The 15,721-nt window shown below is 34.7% G+C and overlaps 1 protein-coding gene across 2 annotated transcripts in view; it reads right to left on the bottom strand.

Annotated features, from left to right (window-relative positions):
- Positions 1-15,721, bottom strand: part of LOC132704172 (TOX high mobility group box family member 4-like) — a 428,384-nt gene that overhangs the window by 314,470 nt on the left and 98,193 nt on the right. For both annotated transcript variants that reach the window (XM_060674021.1, XM_060674022.1), the window contains exon 3: positions 6,898-6,926. The gene's annotated coding sequence lies outside the window, so the exon portion shown is untranslated. The remainder of the gene's footprint in view (positions 1-6,897; positions 6,927-15,721) is intronic.

The raw sequence follows: 15,721 nt of genomic DNA, 5'->3' as shown, positions 1-15,721 counted from the left end.
GCATCAAGTAGGCCGTGACACGAAACAATTGACATCTACTGGTCTCTCACGCAATCACGGTCGGCGCTGAAATAATCGAACCCGCACACATACACAGACAGGCGACCAAACGCACCGGATTATCGTTTTCAATGAGTCCCGACGCGACGAGGAATGGCACGCGGTCGACCAGGAATTTTGTGGCCGATTTTGCGGTTTCGCGTTTTATGAATGGAATAGTTTTGGTCAAGGTTAGGTTACAGGCGGTAGCGGCGTGCGTTTTTTTCTTACTTGGTTGGAAAGGATTGCTTTTGTGGTTCGTCTGGAGAATTTGGAACGTTACATCGTTAAAGACGAGCGTGCAAGGAAAATGAAGAAAATAGTTTTAATCACGAGGCACCCAAGGTGCCAAAATAATGTGAAGTGGTATGCATAACAGAGTAATATATATGATCGAGACATCCATCTGTTTATAGTGACAGGCCTGGCTGTGCTTGTCCGTCTTACCGGTATAACCATGTAATCTAAAGTAATAACATGTAATGCATTTTATAGAAATTTTAAAAAACTCATCACGTAGACAAATTTTTAATGTATTGGTCTGTTTTTAAAGACCTTTCATGAGGTAACATGATCATCAACTTGTGAATAAAACCACCTTAGCTGACACCCGACTGCACTTAAAAACAATTGCCGCAGCGTTAGCCGTTAGGATATCACGTTACAAATATAGCGGAAAAATTATGTTTTCATCTTTTATCTTAAAATCGAAAATGGAACAATAAAATATTACACAAGTAATATTAGTATAAAAACACACTTTCTGCATAATTTTTTATTTTTTGTAAATGAGCGGAGGGGATATTAAACTATACTTATCATTCATCATAAAACAAACTAACCAAAACTTATGCATTGACATATATATTATTTGTTTTATGCTTTATTTACAAACTTTTTTTGAGTTTCTAAATTAAAAAGTTAACTCTAACAACCGTAACACAACCGTATCTTAATCCTCCTCACCACCGTTTGTTTACCAAGCTTCATCCAAGGTTACACGAACTTGGAAGTTTCGAAAAAGTAGCCGATACTGCGAAGTTCAAATACCCGGGTTTGCTAAATGTTCTCGAAGGTCAGTAGACAAGTGTCAGGAAAATTGCAGCACAATTAAATACTGGTGCATAAGTTGTACGGAGAATATGAAAAAGAACACTTATATCCGTACCACGTACAGAGGGTTCAAGTTCTATATCAAGAGACTTTAAACAACAATGTCAACAATCATATCAAGATAATCCGCATTCAATAATAGAATATAGACATTAATATCAGTTTGCCGTTAGCGTTTGTTTATAAATTATCATGTAATTGCGGCACATTTTATACCTTTGCGATTAACTGGTGAGTAATATTTTTGTTTTCCACTATAGGAATCACGTCCTATGTTAAAAAATGCATATTCCAGCGTATTTATGCAGTAAGTGTGGTAAACAGCAAGTGAGTCACGAGAGGAGCGCAGCTGAAGAAGTGTTTAATAAACGAGTGACTTATAAAGTTTGGCAAAGGTGTTGCAAACTGTACTTTTTCTACGACCGTTAGTTTTTGGTTAGTGCAAAACAACACGAAAAAATCCATTGACCTAATTTTTTTTTTGTATTATTTTTTAATATTTTTTTAATATTTTTCCTTAACTTCAATGTACTTATTACATCTCCTTATTAACAACTCAATCCCTTTAAAAAAATATTCTTTTAGTTTGTCTGCAAAATGAGCTAAAACAGCCTCTTTTAACTCAACTTCGTCGTTAAACCGCTGTCCAGATAAGTCCTTTTTAAAATATCCAAACAAATAATAGTCGCTGGGAGCCATATCTGAACTATAGGGAGAATGATCTATCTGTTGGAACCTACACTCTAAAATGGCAGCTTGTGCAACACCAGCAGTATGGACAGGTGCATTATCGTGCAAAAGACTCTCGCAATTTATGTAATAATGTTGCGTAATATTTACCATTGACAGTGGTATTAGTTTTTTTTTAAATCTTTCGAAAGAATTCCTTCACAATCCCTCACATGCCATCACCTTTTTTGTTGACTGGCAGACTCTGAATTTTCTTGGAGGTGCTTCTCGATTTCGACGCCACTCCATTGATTCTTTTTTCGATAGAGGATCATAATAGAGAACCATAGTTTAATCTCCCGTCACAATAGTTTCTATCACAGGCTTCGGTTCCGACCCACAGAGTTCCAAAAAAGACCGCGCACACTCGACGCGGTGTTGTTTTTGAATAGCTATGTATACCTAAATGATCATGCGGGGTTCGACGAACACTTGTATCAGAAAGCTTAGTAATTTCTGAGATTTCCTTGACCTTTAAACGTCGATCATTCAATACCACCTCTTCCACAATTGCAACAATATCTTCCGTTATCACCTCCACTGGTCGACCAGTTCTTGAATCATCTTCAAGGGACTCCTGCCCCATTCGAAAGCGTTTTGCCCATTCTTTCACTACAGAATACGAAGGAGAACTTTGGCCGTACACACCATCCAGCTTTTCTTTAATAATTTTAGGTGCTAACCCTTCTTTTGTCAAAAAGTTTATGACTGCTCTATACTCAATTTGCGTTATGTGCGACATTTTTTCGGACACGTCTTGTGTAAAATGCAACAAAGCTGCATCTATGTCAGGCCGGGAAATTTTGGCGATAACCTCGTAGATAGAAAAAGATATATTATTGAAGCATTTTTAACCACATTCAATTATTATGTTAGTACCTGAAACCCGAAATTATAGTGTCATACAATTTATTTTACTTGTACAATCGATCACTAAGCAACATTACATTTTTAGTTTTGTAAAACTTTCTTGAATGGTTAGCCAAGCTAGTTTTTACTTTCTTGGTCAAAAATATATACTACCACAGCATGCGATATCCATACTTGCACGATTGCCCATGTACCGTAAAAAGCATATAACGGGTGTGCCAGTAAATCTATTATTGAGAACTAACTCATTTTATTGACTCTTGTGTATTGAAATTTGCATGTCATACAGCATATATAGACCAAATTTTTAGGACAGGATTGGCCACAATTTAAACATATAGGATTTCATATTGATGAACAGTCATTGAAGCAAAAACACTTGAACTCATTTTTTAATAACGTATAACAACCGCCACACTACCTGCACTAAAAACTAAACAGATACGAAAATTAATGAACGTAAAATCAACACAAGATGACTAGAAATATTTTTTAATAAACGAAACGTTTTGTATTCGCTTAACAAACGTCCATAGGTGAAATGTATGTTTCACAACGTGTAACGTTCTCTCTTTATATAGACTAAATTGAATAAAAAAGACATGACAATTTGTATTCAATTTATTTCAATCAAATGCACGAAAATTCTTTATTCCATCGAATGTAATATTCAACGCGACCTATTTCTCTTTTTTTCTCTCTCTCTCTCTCTCTCTCTCTCTCTCTCTCATTCCCTCTCTTTCTCCTCTTTCTCTCCGATAAGAGCTTGCCGCTCGCGCGGTAATTTTAAAATATTATGAATTTTCTGTTCAATTTATACGTAAATGGGACGTAATGGAATTTTAGAGTTTTCAAATAAAGTACATCAAAAATTGTATTTGTATGTAAAATACGTCGATTGAATACATACACACAGACATTTCCAAAATGAATACATTCGCGAAGTTAAATTTGCAAAGAAATTTTTGCAACATTCATAACAAACTTTCGAAAAGAGAAATTTTAAATGAGTTTTAAATTTTTCATCTAACGCAATAAAAGCAAGTAACTTTTGCATTGCCGTAAGTGCTTCTTTTATTTCCCGAAAGTTTGGCGGGGCACAATATTCCCCGGGTAAATTTGGACCGAGAATATGCATGCAAGACATAATGAAAATTCCTTTTTAGTTTTTTTTGTTTCGAGGATGTTTGAGAGCGGAAAATTGTTAGATGCATCATTCGAGATTGATGCCTCAAACGTTGCAGGAAAACCTTTGAAAATTAAACGCAATATAGCCAACAGTCACGTGATTTACTAATTTCATTTTTACGGGATATCTGGCGGTCAATGGAATATTACACCCTTTTGGTTAGTTAGTTGGTCACGTGAGTTATGAATACTTTCAGTGTTGCCGCTTCGATCTAAACATGGCAACCACTTTAATTTTTCAAATGAGACACATTCGATATCACTCTCGGAACATTAAAAAATAATAATAGTCGGGACAATTCACAACTATGAAGAAAAGTTTAAGAACATCTTTACGAATATGTGGGAAACTTTCTTGTTCTTAGTTTTCTCAATGTAAGAATAAACTAAAAACTAGGAACGTAAAACCTACCTACTGATAAAAAATATCAGGTTGGAGTAAATTTATTTTCTTTTAAGCAAAATCATGCATGTTGACGTAATTGGGAATAAACTTACGCCAAACACAAGAAAACAATTCTCCAAACAGAAAAAGATAGCGAACGCTAAAATATTTCATTACATCCAGAAAATAATTTTGCAAAAAACTAGTGCTAAATTGAACAATGAATGTTGTTTGCCTGTTAAAATAGTATCTCGCCATGTCTCGATATTTATTTCAAAACCGGCAGACAATGGAACAAAACGGAGTTACGGTTGACAACAAAGAAATGTTTTATTAAAATGAAACGACCCAACAGTTTCGCTTAGTCAGAGTTTAAATGTTTTATTTTTCTCTTGAAATTGTATTTTGTATTCAATGACGAGCGTCTGAAAATATTTAATAATTATTTTATGGTAATGAACTTCCTCTTCATGTAAAATATAATTACAGAAGTTTAAAGTAATGCAAATGACTAAAAATAAATGTCTTTAATTACTTTCTGGATTTTTTCTTTATTAATTTGATGTCAGTTTATTCAGGCAATTGTTAGTTGATTTTAATTTCGCGAGTTATTGCACTAATATATTCCTTTTCTGCTACCTTGTGCAAATTTGCTAATAAGGCTTCGTGTGCAGTATACATCTCAAATGTTCGTCAAGCGTGAACTACAATAAAAAAAAAATTGTTTGCTCACTTTGCTGAACAAATAATAAAGCTTCAAGTTATTCTGGTTTTTCCAATATGACTCCTTATGTGCAGGTTTTGCTAGGACGAATTTTTTTGCTTGATGTTCCTAACGTTTCATCAGTCTCGCACCGAACCCGGTAAGTAAATGCATTCAATACACTCCAAGGTTATACAGGCAACTAAATTAGAAGAAACTTGAGCAACATTGTCTTTATATCTAAAATCCATTACTATAATTCCGTTTACTTACGTACACAACAAAACACATCATTGGTTAAATAGTGTATATAGTGGTCGGAGATTCTTCAATTTTCGTTATATTTCCACGCTTTGACTTACAAAATCGCTCCAAATATAAAGATGGTCCCTTTGTCATCAAAAACCAACCCGCCGGGGACATCGGGCCCCGGACTAAAATATTGGAAGTCACTAAACTCCGCCGCGAATGAAAATAAACTTTTTCCCTGTGTAAATCGAACTGCAATGTGCAGACTTGCTATTCAAGATGACCAATTTATAGGTACAACTTCGGTAAGTTATTGTACACGAACAACGGGCGAATATTTATTCTGATTCAGTCGAGCATAAAAACGAGAGGAATAACCGAGGTAATTACTTTATTCCGCTACGAAAGAGAGGAGAAAAAATAAGGAGAAAGATGATCCGCATTTTTCAAATTCTACCAAGTATTTCATATCGGGAAGACCATTGGAGTTCTCTTTCAATTTAATGTATACACACTCAGGTTATTCCAAAATAGTTGTTGATATTTATAATATTCTATATACCCTTTTCAAACTTAGAGGCAAATGAAAATTTTCTTACAGATCGTCCTTTGTCCTATATCAATTTACAAGTCGGAATTTTTCTTTAACGCCCTGCATCCTATAACAGTGAAGGTGTAGATAGAGGATATCCTAAATTGTAATACATTTTTATTTTCAGTTTTTTTTTTTTAGAAGAGCAGACAACAACAACAGAGTTTTTCACAATGACCCGCATTGTGGAAAGGCCAATGGGGAAAAAATGGCTTTTGAATATAATGCAAAATTATATCTTAAGCATCGGTACCCAAATGCATACTGCAATTGGCGATTTTCGAACACACAATAACATTCAATACATTCTATTAATTAAAATTCGTATTCGTGAATTTATAATTAATAGTATGTACGTACGCTCATGGATTTTGAAATTTTTCAACTGTCTTGAATATTAAGGTTGTCGTGGGTCTATTTAGTTCCTAAATTTATTTTTATTTATTTGTTCAAAGTTGCAAAATTGAAATTGCTTTGTTTTTCATATGCACCATTTACATATTTACATATACTACTTAGAAATCTTCTGGATTCCTCCTGCTGACGTTTCGCCAATCATCTTGTTGGTTTCTTCAGAGAGTAACTGGGACTGAAAGCTCTGAAGAAGTCAACAAGATGATTGGAGAAACGTCAGCAAACAACTGAAGCAAGAGAACTATAGAAGTTTTATGAATAGTATTGAAATTTGTTTTCATATAAAAAGTTTTGCATAATCCGTAATTATATGGACTCGAAAACTAATTAAAATATCCTACGTTTGTATAATCTACGTATTTATATAGTTTTATAATACTTCGTTATTAGGTTTTCCTTTCGATATTGCACAAAAAGAACTACTTTACTAATTTGAAACTTAAAAAAAGATTAAGTTCTTTAAATTTTGATTTAACATGTCTGTAGAGGAAGATCGCAAGCTTTCATTCTCAAATTTTCGAAGAAAAAATATTGAATTTGAATTTGGAAATTGATTGATCGAAGAAATTGATGTGAATACAACTATCAATCGTTACAGTATTAATTACTACTTACGGTTTTAACGGTTTTCGCTGATGGTCAATCTGAAAACAAAATAATAATTAAGTATCAGGTCAGCATGGGCCGAATCCGATATTTTGGAATCGGCTGTTTTTTAGAATTAAAAATGATCGTCGTCACTGGAACAAAGCGGAAGCAGCGATGACGATAAATAACAGAAATAGCATCATGCTTTACACTTTTTCATTTTAAGGGACAATCCATCCGCTACGGGTCTCTATCCACAGGCGCGTCGATGTGATACGTCAATTGAACACACATTATTTTAACCGAAAATCTGTCCAATTGGATGAAAATAATAAATGGCGAATATCGAAATTACTATGGTGTACTTCTGAATTCCCTATAGACTGAACGCCACTGAGCACCAGTAAAGATTTTTCGCCGTTTCCTACAGTCTTTACAAAATTAATTCGCATCAAAATGACTGCATGAGTAAATCACGACGGGCAATTAAACAGCGACATTCATACAAAATGGCAGCCAACAAACGAGAGGAAAGGGAGGGGGTATTTAATGCGGGGATAATGAAACCAGTTTCAATGATTTATGGTTTCCGATTGAGAAGAAAACATAATAATATATCGGGTTTGTCGCAACAAATGGCCTACTTGCATTGTGCTTACGTTTAGAGTTTTCAGTTTTTTTTAATTGCTGAACAGGAATCTCAATCGATAAGCAAAAAAATTTCAATGTTTTCAACCGTTGAACGGCAAATGCATATTTTGCTTCCTTTGATTGTAGGATCAGTGTTTTTATGTTTCTTGGGACTTCGCAAAAAATTCAAAAGCATCTGATAACATTCAAGTTTTTCATTATTATTTTGTCAAAAACTGAACATATATGTTTAAGGTTTCAAATTTTTTAAAAGACTAAAAAATATTAGTTGAATATGTTTTAAGACTGAAATTTTTATTTTATTTTCTTACTTTCCTAGTAATACTGTTAATTTTATTTTTTTTTTCAAGTGTTTCAATCTCAAAATAAATAGGTGTACACTCAAGAATATAAACTTAAATGGAATGTTGTTTTTGTTTATTATCACGGCGAAAAACTAGTTTTTTAATTTTTGTCGCCTTGACATATTATTACTAACGCCAAATTAAGCATTTTTTGCACAAATAAGAAACTCGTGCAATTTTTCGTTTTAATGAAACCCATGCTAAATTACACGGCGTTATCATCTAAAATGGACTTAAGTGTTCGCCGACCATTCGACTTTTTCAATTAAACGAAGTCTGTATCTTCAGCTCGGGTAATCGGGATTCTTTATCAAACATTTTTCGTAAGCTCTCCGGCTCATTTAAGTGGTCTCCGGAAAATTTCGCAAAATAAAGTTATCTTGTTTTTAATTTGAAGTAGTTAGTTTGCTTGTATTTGGTTTTTTTCTACGGCGTTGTGTTAATAAAAATTTTTGATATAAAGGGGCTTTTTAAAACATTTTCCATAATTTTTATGAACTTTCTTCAGTACATATTTCACATTTATCAAGTTCTGAAAATCCGATTTACAATCCTAATTTGATTGTTTAAGATGAACACCAATAATTGAAAATATACATTTCCTCGAATAAAAAAAATGTTTTCTGTTGTCATATTATGCGAAAATGAACTTTTTTGACCATTTTTTAAATATTTTGCAAAACGCAGTTTTTATAATATTCATAAAGCAAAAAGCAAAAAATTGGCAAATGTTTAGTTTTAATACGCTGTGAGTTTCTTTCATTTTTAATTTTTGATTAAGCTTGCATCGCAGGACAGAAACGAAACAACTGCCAAAGTAGGTGAGTGGGTGTGTTGAAACAAGCGACAGTCAATCGTTGACGAGTGATCGAACTGGTTCGCTTTCTGGGGCAATCTAATTTTATTTATAAATTGATAAAATCACGACGTTATAATAAAGCGATATAATTAGTACCCGGGGTAAATACAATAGAAAGGTTACTTGCGCAAACGTTATGCCAATTACAGGCGATTTTGCCTCGAAAATTAGATCAAAAGAGAACATTACGACCTTAGCTATCTTTAGTTTTAATTCTAACGAATGGCAATAAACTGTCAAATGGCAGCATTGCCGGCGATAGTACAATAGAATTGTTTTCTAGCACTTTACGCTCTCCGTTTAAAAGGTGCTCAATAAAATTTCGATCAACTATAATTGGATTTCATAAATCATCTAGTTTTTTTGTCATTTTGTTATGTGCCGATCCCACTATACATATTTTACTAATAGTTACGTATCTCCAATCAAGCAATTGCAACAACCAGATAATAGTGTTAATGATTTCATTTTAAAAAAAACATGTAATTCATATTTCATATGATCATCATTATTGGACAATTTTCCGAACTTTCTATAACATAATATTCATCACTTCCGAGTTCTAATAATAAGAAAGAGTAGTTACAAAAAGCGCCATTTCTCAATCTATATTAACATATGTAATACGTATATTTAAATAATTCACCAAGCAAGAGTAGACTGGCATTATGGAAAATTGGTTAAGGCTTTCGCGGCCCGTTGATAAGCTATTATCTTGATTCGGATTTAAAGGCCGTCGTCGATTGGAATTACTTCCTAACGTTTCGCTAGCACGAGTGGCGAGCTTCTTCAGAGTTCCTTCCATCTCCGATGTTGGACGTAGACTGACGATTTCTCCTGCGCAGGTTGTATTTATGCCGATTGGTGGTGGGCGGGGCTTGTTCCGCTTCGGTTGGTCTCGGGATATCGATCGGTACTGCTCAGGCGTTCCTAAAGATCGGGTTCCAGATTTGGTTGAGTCTAAGGGTCTCTTCCTTTCGGTTGAAATTGTGTGGGTGTTTTTGTATCTCAATAGCTTCCCTGACTAGTCTGTTGTGATAGCCGTTGACCGATGCTAGTCACTTACAGTTCTCAAAGTGTATCCTGTGTTCCCCGCTGCCCAGTGCGTGTTCAGCTACTGCAGACTTCTCTGTATGTCCTAGCCTGCAGCTTGCTTTATGCTCCTTAAGTCTCGTTCCCATTGATCTCTTGGTAGTCCCGATGTAGACCTTTCCGCATGAACACGGAATGCGGTAGACTCCTGCAGCTGAAAGTGAGCCCCTCTTGTCCTTCGCTGACCTGATGGTCTGCTGGATCTTCTTTGTAGGCTTAAAGATTGTTCTGATGTCGTGTCTTTTCAATACTCTGCCAATCCTGTCGGTGACACTCGGAATATACGGCAGATATGCGTGGGAGGTGGAGGGTCGTTGTTCGGTATCCCGTGATCTTGATGATCTTGAGTTCATTGATCTCTCGATCTCCCTCTTGCTGTAGCCATTTGCCTCGAACGCAGTTTTTAGGTGTTCAAGTTCCATCTGGAGGTTCTCCGGTTCGCAAATCCTTCGGGCTCGTTCTGTCAGGGTTCTGATAACCCCATACTTTTGACTTGGGTGATGGTTGGATAGAGCATGCAGGTATCTGTCCGTATGGGTTGGTTTTCTGTAAACTGTGTGGTCCAGCTTCTTACCTCGCTTCCTCACTAGTACGTCCAAGAATGCAAGTTGTTGGTCATTTTCAGTTTCCATAGTAAACTGGATGCTGGGATGCTGACTGTTGAGATGCTGCAGAAAGTTGTTGAGCTTGTCCATACCATGTTTCCAAATCACGAAGGTGTCATCCACGTACCGGAACCACGTTGCTGGTAGAAATTTAAAATTTCTAGTCCATTCTGTCGACATTGCCATTGGCCTCTTTCTTTTTAGATTTCCATATATATCCCAATATCACATAATATATGGATATCCCGAATTTTAATTATGCTAAGTTTGAGCCTGCTAGAATTTGATGACAACCGGAACTAGTGACATTTTATTTGACAGAATGACATCATCTCATTATTTGACTAAGAATTGCGTTTAGTAGTGAAAACCGTAACAGTAACGAATCAAGTAAATACACATTTAAAGAAATTCCATCCTGGTACACCTGGTAAACTTTAAAACTTTATACACAGAATAAGCCACGGATGATTCTGAAATCGTTGTATATCAGATATAACAGACGGATGTACAGAAGAGAAAGATAAGTTTTTTTTTCAAAGAAACTTCCACAGGCTACTGTAATACTTCTTACAAAACTTCCGGATCCCTCCTGCGTCGGTTTTTGCTTAGTCGAACTTGCTGATGTTTCGAAAATCATCCTGTTGGCTTCTTCAGAGCTTGACTAAAACTGGCACGCATTTTACTCTGTCCTGCTTATATATTTGAGGGGGCGGAGCCAAATGAGGATCATAAACATCGTCTTGGATGAATAATTCCCATATTCTTTATCTGTCTGTCTGTCTTTATATGTCACCAATATGGGAATCATTTTATGCCCCTCATTTACCTCCGCCCCCCTCAAACAATATATAAGCAGGATAGAGTAAAATGCGAGCCAGTTTGAGTTAAGTTCTGAAGAAGCCAACATGATGATTGGCGAAACGTCAGCTAACGTTTCGCTAATCATCCTGTTGGTTTCTTCAGAGCTTGATATTTTCAGGAAGTTCGACTTAGCAAAAACCGACGCAGGAGGAATCCAGAAGTTTTGTAAAAAAAGATAAGTATTGCTATCACCATATTTCAATTCACTTTCAATATTTGAATGATTTTTTGGCGTTTCTGTCGATAAAGGTGAACCAAGCTAACCCAAAAATAAATATTATCCAAATTTGGCGTTTTGTGTAGTCTAGAGAGTATAATTTAAATTTGTTAAAACAGGTAAATTAAATCAATTAAAAATTTGTTTTACTAGTTAGTTTACACTCTCTGGAATAAAACAATGAGAAAGTAGTACCACAGGTTCTGAGGCACAGACCAAGTTAAGCATTGGCTGTTTGGGTTCAAAATAACGATTCATATTTCAGTCTAGACTTAGGTACGGCGAAAAATGGAACCTTCGGCAAATTAGAATTCCTTATTGTAAATTTTTTTACTTCAAAATTAGTCGATTCTTGCCGAGACAGCTACTTAATTGCGAATACACCCAATTTGTGATAATACAAAAATATAAAATAAGTGCGGTTCTCCAAAAAATCTCACAATGGCGACAATATAAAACGACCGAAGCATTCGGGAAAGACTGAAAATGGATGTTATCGTTTCCCTTTGCTGGGCTCGAAATGTTTCTCGACCAGCGAGAAAGTGCACGGTTGCGAAATAATTTTGAGTAACAACAACATTAAAATGATATCAAAACCGTTTACAGTCGAGTTATTCTTTGGGGTTTCGAGCTATAATTACTTTTGTCTGTAGCACAATGGCGTAGCGATAAATTGTCGATTTGCGAAAAATATGATCAGCTAGGTGAGTGGGCGTGTTAAAATATAAATTGGATCGCAATCGCCACGGCTTGTTTAAACAAATAAATTAGTTTATATCTCGGGGTGCCTTTGTTTGTTACTCCATAGACACAAATGATAAATTGGTTTATGATCGATTACGGTGCGTGCTTAAGTTATTGGGGCAATCTGGGTCGTAAAAATTAAATTTTAATTAACCCAAATAAAATAAATATTCTGGATTGTGCTATATGGAAGAGGAAATGTGCAACGATGAATGAGGAAAAACAATGGAAGAGGTGGTTTTTGGACACTACAACCTTCAACACCACAGGCACAAAATCAGTTAGTGAAGGTGTCGAAAACTGCTGACTTCCCACTGTCGCTGGGAGTTACAGCTAGGTCCGACCTTTGAACGTTCAAGTCAGAAATCTGAAGGCAAGCAATGTTTCAAACTTAATGACTTCGTTATTATTGACACTTTGTATCTAGTTTTCTTAGTCAAAAGGGGATATAATACTAAGAAAAAATTGTACTATAACGTTTTAGCCAAAAATTCCAAACTCATTGATAATTTCTCAAATTCGTCAAGTTGGTTGCGTAAAATAACAAATTAAAATTTTGGTGCGAATTAGTTATGTTATCTCATATCGGTTTGTCAGAAAAATAGCTACCGAACACGTGAATGCAATAGTGTGCTTACCATATTCCAAAAATTAGAAACTATATTTCTTTTCTAAATGCGAGATAATAAAATGTAAATTTCGACAGCTTCACGATGTAACGTTAAGTTCAAATAAATTGCAATGAAGTATGTGAGTGAAAGCAATGTGACAGTGACGTAGCTACAGGTGTTTTTCAGCATGTTTTTAGCTTCCCACATTCACTCTTCTATTTCAATGTCATACTCGACGCGCTTTCTCCATTTTTCACGATCCACTGTCTTTATTTCCTCTTGCAAGAGAGTTTCAAGTTCCTTATTTGAAAAGTGGTGTCTCTATTCTTTATCTATTAAAAGCGATTTTTTATTTTGAATTTCCTGCAAAATTTTCCAAAATTTCTCCTCATGACAGTCTTTGGTTACAGTTTCTTCTCTTCCTGTATTTGTCAGTCAAATTTAAACATTTAAATGGTCATATTTAAACACATTTCAACTATTTGTGCAACTCCGAATGTTAAGCTGATCTCTCAACTCGGTCCTTCTTAAACAAGAAGGTGCGCCTGTCCCTAATGTTAGCCAAATTAATAGGGGCGGCCCACTTAAGTTTTTTATTATTTTTTGTGTCGATTTATTTTTGACTAAGTTTAACTAAATTTATCTAAATTTTGGCGAAGATTCTGGCCGTCGTGCCCCGATTTATAATGTTATACATAATAATTATAATTATTTATTAAAAAGTATTTAATAAAAAAACATTTCTGATTAGTAACTATTTTTTCATAGATTAAAAAAATTATCCAAAAAATAACACTTTCAATAAATTAATTATGATTCGGTTATAATAACATGAAATAGCTTTTCTTTAGAAATTTTAAGTGGGCCATTTTACCCCTGGCAAGAATTTATAATTATTAAAAGAAAAAAAGAAAAAAAATCGTTAATATTTGAAGTGGGCCTCCTTGCCCCAGGAGAGCTGTCTTGTCCCACCCTCCCCTACAGTTTGTATAACGAGAGCCACTAGCAGCGGATTCGATCATTTAAATCTTGTTCTTGTAATATAATGTATTACTAATTCATGGTAAGGCAAAGGTACGACAGATACTAACAAACAACTCAAAAAATTATCAGCAGATTTTCCACTTTTGGGTAGGGAGATATCGTGTATCACACACACAAAAAAACTATGCGATGTAACTCCTGAACGTGACAATCAATATTCATTTTCATTTCGCCCTAGAAATTAGCTGAACTGACTTTGTAGCTGCAATAGTAACAGTCGCAATTTAACAATCCGGAATATAAAGAGAAACAAGTCGTTAGACAACTTAGCGTCATTTGCCAATAGCTCATCTTCGATATATGCTCACTAAGTGATGCTAGTTTAGCAAATTTATTATCCCAAACCTAATTTATCAACTCGGTTAAAATATGCGACACTAGTCATCGATGGAGTTTGCAATAATTTACATTGCATTGTGTAGCAAAATTTACTACATGCCTATTATAAACTACCTTACGGATGCGAGCAACTATAAGACACTCATCATGATCAAGTGATATATTTATCTTAAAGGTCTAATAAATGTACGCTACTGTTATTCAATCCATTATACTATCTCGCAAACATTCTTACAAGATCAGCGGATTAGCTAGCCTATACCCGACCGAATTCCATCTTGTCCCATCTCATCCAGCAACAGCGGCAGCCACGATTATTGCTTATTCACCCAACGAATGAACTTTGTGCAATTAAGAGAGCAAAACAACCATTACGCGAATGGGATTTCTATACTGAAACGAGATTCGTAATTTGAATTTAAATTAAAATAAATAAGTACTTATCGCGCGTTCACGAGCATATGCCTTCGTTTCACAATCTGTTAACAAAGTGTGACATATTGTTTATTTGCTTACAATTTAAATCGCAATTATTGAAATAAAAACACGCTTTCAGGTAATCATAAATCATACGGTAAATGTGCACATGTGTTTGCGTTGCGTTCGTCTTTGTCCGGTTTCAATAATATGCAATTACCGACTGCAACGTTTCGCGCCTTTTTTTCCTCCTTGGGTTGGAACCATGGTAATACGTAGGGCGTTATTGTTGTGCTCAATGGCCGGTTTATACGATGTTGCACAACTGCAATTATGTGGTTCATTTTTGACTATTATATGGTGTATAAAATCTGGAAAAAGTGACCATTCATACTTTCATTAGACATTAATATCAAAATTAATAAGATATGTATAAGTTTTATTAATAATAAATCAATAAATAACTTTGTTGATGATACATTGGTTTTACATGTTATTACCGACCGAAACCTGAACGATTTGCATACAACGCGTTTAAAATAATATGGATAGGTGCATATTTCAAATATGTGACCATATTTACGATTCGGTGTTACCTTCTGTTCTGACATCTAATGGTGATTCTACACACACAAATTGTGTTATCTTGATTGGATATATGTAGTATTGGGACTGGTCAGTTGACCACTTCTTAATTGACTAGTCAAATTCGATCAAAATATTTTAAATAACGATTGTAGAGTGTTATCTATCATTTTTTAATAATAATATGAATTTTATAATAAATTAGCATGTGTTTGTGACGTCCAATTTACCTATGACCATATATCCACTCGATTTAGTTCTTAGAACGACGCAATGGCGACATAAAGCAGAATATAAATAAATATAAATTTAATTTTTTTTAAAGTATTTCGATCACTCGACTGGTCATTTGACCGGTCAAATCCACAACCCTAGATATACGACTATAGATGCCAGATTTTTTAATTTTTATATTAATTAATATCAAAATTAATAAGATATGTATAAGTTTTATTAATAATAAATCAATAAATAACTTT

Source organism: Cylas formicarius, unplaced genomic scaffold (genome assembly GCF_029955315.1).
Source record: "Cylas formicarius isolate icCylForm1 unplaced genomic scaffold, icCylForm1.1 PGA_scaffold_6__28_contigs__length_40554024, whole genome shotgun sequence".
In the NCBI taxonomy this organism is placed as follows: Eukaryota; Metazoa; Arthropoda; class Insecta; order Coleoptera; family Brentidae; genus Cylas; species Cylas formicarius.
This window is presented reverse-complemented; position numbering and strand designations above follow the sequence as displayed.